Raw genomic sequence first — 6,820 nt, 5'->3', positions numbered from 1 at the left:
ATCCTCTATCCATGCCAGGATCTTACTCTTAACACCATGGGCACTTAACTTATTTATCAGTCTCCTATGCGACACCTTGTCAAAAGCCTTCTGGAAATCTAAATAAATCACGTCCACTGGTTCTCCTTTATCTAACTTCCTTGTTGCCTCCTCAAAGAACTCTAACAGATTTGTCAGACATGACCTCCCCTTGACAAAGCCGTGCTGACTCAGTCCTACTTTATCATGCACTTCCAAGTACTCTGCGATCTCATCTTTAATAATGGACTCTAAAATCTTGCCAATGACCAAAGTCAGGCTAACTGGCATATAATTTCCCATCTGCTGCCTCCTTCCCTTCTTAAACAGCGGTGTTACATTAATTATTTTCCAGTCCTCTGCTACCCTCCCTGCCATGATGTGGCGATGCCGGCGTTGGACTGGGGTAAGCACAGTAAGAAGTCTCACAAATAAACCTGTTGGACTTTAACCTGGTGTTGTGAGACTTCTTACCCTCCCTGCCTCCAGTGATTCCTGAAAGATCACCACCAATGCCTCCACAATTTCCTTAGCTATCTCTTTTAGAACCCTGGGGTGTAGTCCATCCAGTCCAGGTGATTTGTCCACCTTCAGACCTTTCAGTTTCCCCAGAGCCTTCTCCTTAGTGATGGCCACTACACTGGCCTGTGCCCCCTGACTCTCCTGGAGCTCTGGCATCCCACTGGTGTCTCCCACCGTGAAGACTGATGCAAAGTAACTATTCAGTTCCTCTGCCATTGCTTTGTTTCCCATTATTACTTCTCCAGCCTCATTTTCCGGTGGTCCAATGGCTATTTTTGCCTCTTTCTTTCCTTTTATATATTGAGAACATGGGAGAACATGCAAACTCCACACAGTCACCCAAGGCCAAGATCGAACTCGGGTCCCTGGTGCTGTGAGGCAGCAGTGCTCACCACTGTGCCACCATGTCTCCCCCCCCGCCCCCCCCATTGCCAATGGAACCTGTAGGGAACCATAGGTCAATCTACTCTGGAGCTGAAAGAATTAGTAGGGATTTGCATATTGCGCTTCCTAGCTGCAATTTCACTTCATAGTCTCACAAACAATGTAGCAACCTGATTTGAGTGAATAAATCTGTCTCCCACCATTTTCAATTTAGTGCGAAATGTATTTCAGGGTTAATTGGACATGGAGATTGTAACCCAATTTTGGACTGGATTTCCACTATTTCCTGCCTGGGTGTCAATGATACAGAATAACTGCGCTAAACGGATTTTATCTTTTTATTCTATGCCATAAAGTTGAGAAATGCCAACTTGCTGCTAAAATATTCATGATTAATATAATGGTGGCTATAAGCGAGATCATAATCCTGAAATGTCTGAATATTGCACTGTCAGTAAATTTTCATTTTTAATGTGAGAAACTGTCGCCAAATGCTCAGTTAACTCATATTTAATTAATGTGTATGGTGACCGGTGGGTCTAAAATGCAATTTCAATAACCCAAAAGAAAGATGAGTGGCATTGCAAGAGGATTATCAGAATACTGAAATTAAAGTTGCAATATCTGTGGCTATGATGTGAAAAATGATCATTGTCATGTAGAAATAGAAAATGTTCACAGCCTGACAGCTTTTTCCCTGTTATTACTTTGACATTTTGCGTTCTTCAAATCAAATGTCTATTGATAGATTTTTACAATTTTAGCTGAATTATTCAGATGTCAATAATTAGAGTGGGCAGAATTTTATGATCCCCCATCGGTGGGTTTGCAAGCAGGAGGGGTAACCTGTGAAGCTCCCCAGGCAGCCTTCCTACCAAGCTCCCACTATCTCCTCCGCCTGACCGGTCTGTGATTTTACAATTGTGTGCATGAAGCCCAGATCGGCCCTCTCATGCTAGCCCCAATTCAGGCCAATCAGTGGCCACTGAAGGGTGGCTTTGAGTCATAGAGGTGTACAGCATGGAAACAGGCCCTTCGGCCCAACTTGGCTCCTCACCCAGCTTTAATTTTAAGGTCGGCAAAAGGAATTTAGCAGTAGATTGGAAGCTTGGCAGGTCACCCTGCTCAGGCTCTGGGTGGAAAATGGGGGGTAGTGCTGCATTGGAGCACCTCCTTCACTGGCCTCTTTCCAAACCCAGCCCTCAACACCCTAGGGTGCTCCATACCCATCTGGCCTTCTCATTATGAGCTTAACTCCCCTCTCCTCTCACCTGCTGGTTCTCCTCACCCATTCCCTCACCTCACTGGACCTGTGGACTTTGGCACTTAGGCTGGTGAGACAGCTCTGTAGTCCCAGCAGTGGCCACCACTCCTGATAGTGCAACTGGGATTACAGAGTTCCCAAGTGAGAGAGGGGAAGTTAAAGTTAAAGTTTATTTATTAGTCACAAGTAGGCTTACATTAACACTGCAAGGAAGTTACTGTGAAAATCCTCTAGTCGCTATATCCCAGCGCCTGTTTAGGTACACTGAGGGAGAATTTAGCATGGCCAATGCACCTAACCAGCATATCTTTTGGACTGTGGGAGGAAACCGGAGCACCCGAAGGAAACCCACGCAAACACGAGGAGAACGTGCAGACTCTGCACAGACAGTGACCCAAGCCGGGAATTGAACCTGGGTCCCTGCCGCTGTGTGGCAGCAGTGCTAACCACTGTGCCACTGTGCTGCCGGAAGTCTTGCCTCCAGCCAATGAATGATCTTCAGAACTAGCACGGTGAGGATGCACTGCACAACAACTCTCTGGGTGGCTGGGAATCCTCGTCACCTGAAAGATCCTGCCCCATGTTTTGATTTAAATGTTCGCGATGCAAAATTTAATTCAGTTTCTGAAATTCAGCTAAAATCAATCCATTTCCTTACAATACAACAATGATATTTCTTTAATGGTTAAGTACTTTGAGACCACCTAATGTTGCAAGGTTTGCTAAAAAATGCAAGTTATTGCTCATTAGTAGGGATTTTAAATTGCTATTCGTGCAGGCTGAGTAAGAGCATTTGTTTTTGTTCCTATGTTTTTCTTATAATTTTGGAGTGTGAGAATTTTCTCCTGACTCTTTTCGGAGAGCAGACATGTTACTGTTAACTGAATCTGATCAGCCAGGCTGTGGAATACATCAGGAATCATGCCAAATTCTCATTAATTTACTTAATACACATGGAAGTGCTAAAGATAATGCTAAAAGTTCCAGTAGGTGCAGGTGACATGCAAGGTTAGTGAGCTCTGTACAACTTGGTGGGCTTGGAAAGTGTGGCAGGTCGTGTTTAATTTGGAAAAACGTATGAAGATCACTGTCAATAACCTGACAGTGTTGAAGATAGATATTTGTTCCAATTACATTTCTGCACTGCCTTTCTGTGGAGTTTGTAAGTGTTTGCCACATTTCCCTGAAAACCTACTCCCATTGAATAGTGACTTTGAATTTTCCCTAATTTGCTGTAAGTGGAATACAAAAGAGAGGTAATGAGCATATACCTGAATCAGTACAACTACCAGAAAAAAAGAAACCTGCTTTTTCATAGCCATGCCAGATTTTTCACTTCTTATTCTTCTCCAAATATACAACTGACTGTACAAAAATACTTCTTTGACTTTTGTATTGTTGGGTGTATTCGCTGTAATCTGTGCTGTAAATCTCAATTGTATGATTTGATATCTTCATTCACTGAACCTGATGAAATATGCAGCAACCTTTGCTTAACTCTACAAAAGTAGAGCCAACAGCAACCCCTAAGCAGCAGCGGCAGGATATGGTCCTTAAGTGGGCATCAGTTTCCAATTTAAGGGCCTTAATTGGTGTCCGAGTGGAACGCTGTCCAAGAGCCTGCCCGTGCCTTGCTTGACTTTTATTAAACAATCCCTTGCTAATATATTCTACGCTCTGCTAATGAGCCTGCTGAAAACTTGCCCTGCAGCTTTCTGTTTAAAAATCTGCCTTTCTCTCGATCTGGATTCCTGGTGAAAAGTGTGCAATAGATATTCCTCATGCCCATCAATGTCAAACCGCCATTAACCTGGTATAAAGGCAACATACTGTGGATGCTGGAATCTGAAACAAAAACAGAAAATGCTGGAAAATCTCAGCAGGTCTGACAGCATCTGTGGAGAGAGAACAGAGCGAAGAGTCCAAGAGTCCATACTTGAAACATGAGCACATTTAACCTTTCACCGTTTCCTCACAGAGCCCTCGTTAGAGGCCAGAAAATCGTTTATCCTTGACTCACCACCTCTGCAGAGAGGAAAATATAGTTCTGATGCAGCCTTTTATCTCTGTGATCCGGTGTGCAAAAGAGTAATGATTCAGGAACACATGCATAGAGACGGTTTCTCTGTATCTAGTTGAAAAGATAGATAAATAGGAAAAACTATCCGCCGTGCGCATTCTCAACACATTGCATGAAGTGTCTCACAATCTGTAGAACAGCCTAGAAGATACTGACAGCCTGGGAGACTGTTAAAGTATTAAGGCTAGTTCTTCCGATTTGATCTGTGGTCAGGGACAGGCAGATCTGATTGCAAGTGAGGCAGGAATGGGGATCCTCCCTCAAGGAAGGTAGTAATGAAGGAGCCTCAGCCTTTAAAAATGCCTAACAGATCTGACATTCCTGCAGATTGCATGGATAAGAGCAGGATGGATGAGAAACCTGATCACAGCACCATGCTGCAGGAGGTCATTCAAGTGGAAGCAAAACGGAATGTAGTTGTAGTCAGGGACAGTATAGTTGGGGAATAGACACTGTTCTCAGCAACAATCAGAAGCTAAAACAAAAAGCAGAACCACAAAAGTAATAATCTCTAGATTGCTACCTGGGCTGTGAGCAAATTGGCTTAGGGTAAGTAAGATCAAAGAGTTAAATGCATGGCTCAAAGATTGGTGTGGGAGAAATGAGTTTCGCTTCATAGAACATAGAAACCCTACAGTGCAGAAGGAGGCCATTCGGCCCATCGAGTCTGCACCGACCACAACCCCACCCAGGCCCTACCCCCACATATTTACCCGCTAATCCCTCTAACTACACATCTCAGGGACAATTTTTAACCTGGCCAATCAACCTAACCCGCACATCTTTGGACGGTGGGAGGAAACCGGAGTACCCGGAGGAAACCCACGCAGATACGAGGAGAATGTGCAAACTCCACACAGACAGTGACCCGAGCCGGGAATCGAACCCAGGACCCTGGAGCTGTGAAGCAGCAGTGCTAACCACTGTGCTACCGTGCCACATGGGGCAGTGGCTCCGGTACTGGGGAAAATGGGACCAGGGCACTGGTGAATCATGTAACTAGTGCCGTAAAAAGGGCTTTAAACTCAGTAGTGGAGAGGAGAGTTCACATGAGGGGTGATTTGGAAAGTTGAAGAGGAAGGACATGGTAATAGAGCAAGGTAATGATAACCAGAGTGTGACAGGAAGGAACAGAGCATACATAAGAACATAAGAACATAAGAAATAGGAGCAGGAGTAGGCCATCTAGCCCCTCGAGCCTGCCCCGCCATTCAATAAGATCATGGCTAATCTGACGTGGATCAGTTCCACTTACTCGCCTGATCCCCATAACCGCTAATTCCCCTACCGATCAGGAATCCATCTATCCGTGATTTAAACATATTCAACGAGGTAGCCTCCACCATTTCAGTGGGCAGAGAATTCCAGAGATTCACCACCCTCTGAGAGAAGAAGTTCCTCCTCATACAAACATAAGGGTGCATCAGAAAATAGTTTGAGAGGAGGGAAACGGTACAAAGACAGAATTAAAGGCTCTTTATCTGAATGCATAGAATATTCATAACAAAATTGATGGATTAACACTACAGATAGAAATTAATGAGAATGATAGTCTTTACAGAGTCATGTTTGTAAAGTGACCACAGCTGGGACTTGAATATTTAAGGACAGGACATAAGGAAAAGAAGGTGGCAAGGCTCTGGTAATAAAGGATGAGATCAGTACAGTCGTGAGAAATGATCTCGGTTTGGAAAATCAAGATGTAGAATAAGTTTGGGAGGAGATATGAAACAGCAAAGGAAAGAACTCACTGGCAGGAATAGTATATTGGCCATCTAAAAATAGCTAAGCTGTAGGGCAGAGTATAAATTCAGAAATATTGGGGGCAGTCTTCAATGATATGAGTGAGTGAGTGATTGGGGTGCACCACAGCTGCAGCCCAAGTTCCCTGCAAGGCCCCACTTGAGATGATTTGCTGCACAAAAGCCTTGGCCAATGTGGAAATGGTTGAAGAGTGCCCAGTGTTGATGTGTCAGGTTGAAGTTGGGTGGGCTGTGTAATCTGTGATGAGGAAATGTTTTTTTTTAATGGTGGTGTGTTGGTTCCATTCCTGTTGCCCCAGGGCCTCTGCTCTTATTCCTTGGCTATACAGGCTGGCATGATGGGAGGTGAGCAGCAGATGGATTGGTAAGGTCCTTGTGCAGCTGCAAGCTTGTCAGCTTTCAACTTGAGCTTTCTTGTTGCAGTCTCCCTCCTTATGTGAGGGGACAGGATGTTACTCAAGACTGGGAGCCAGGGGAGATGAGCTGATCGGAGAGTACTGGAGATGATATTCATTGTTGTGTTGAACTGAGTAGTATGGGATGTGTTGTATGATACTGGTCCATAGTATTCAACAGTTGAGTAGATGATGGCAAGAACTGAGGTCCTTAAGGTTTCAGCATCTGCACCCCATGAAGAGCCAACACAATTGCCGAGGAGGTTGTTTCACGTTTTGAGCTTTGCTGCTATCTTGCTCAGATGTTTTATGTAGGTCGGTGTTAACACCAAAATAAGTGAGATGTTGTTCATGTTTCAGTCTCATGTCATTCGATGAGATGGAGAGTTCACTC

This window comes from Mustelus asterias, chromosome 1 (assembly GCF_964213995.1).
Source record: "Mustelus asterias chromosome 1, sMusAst1.hap1.1, whole genome shotgun sequence".
Classification (NCBI taxonomy): Eukaryota; Metazoa; Chordata; class Chondrichthyes; order Carcharhiniformes; family Triakidae; genus Mustelus; species Mustelus asterias.
Note: the sequence above shows the minus strand (reverse complement) of the source record.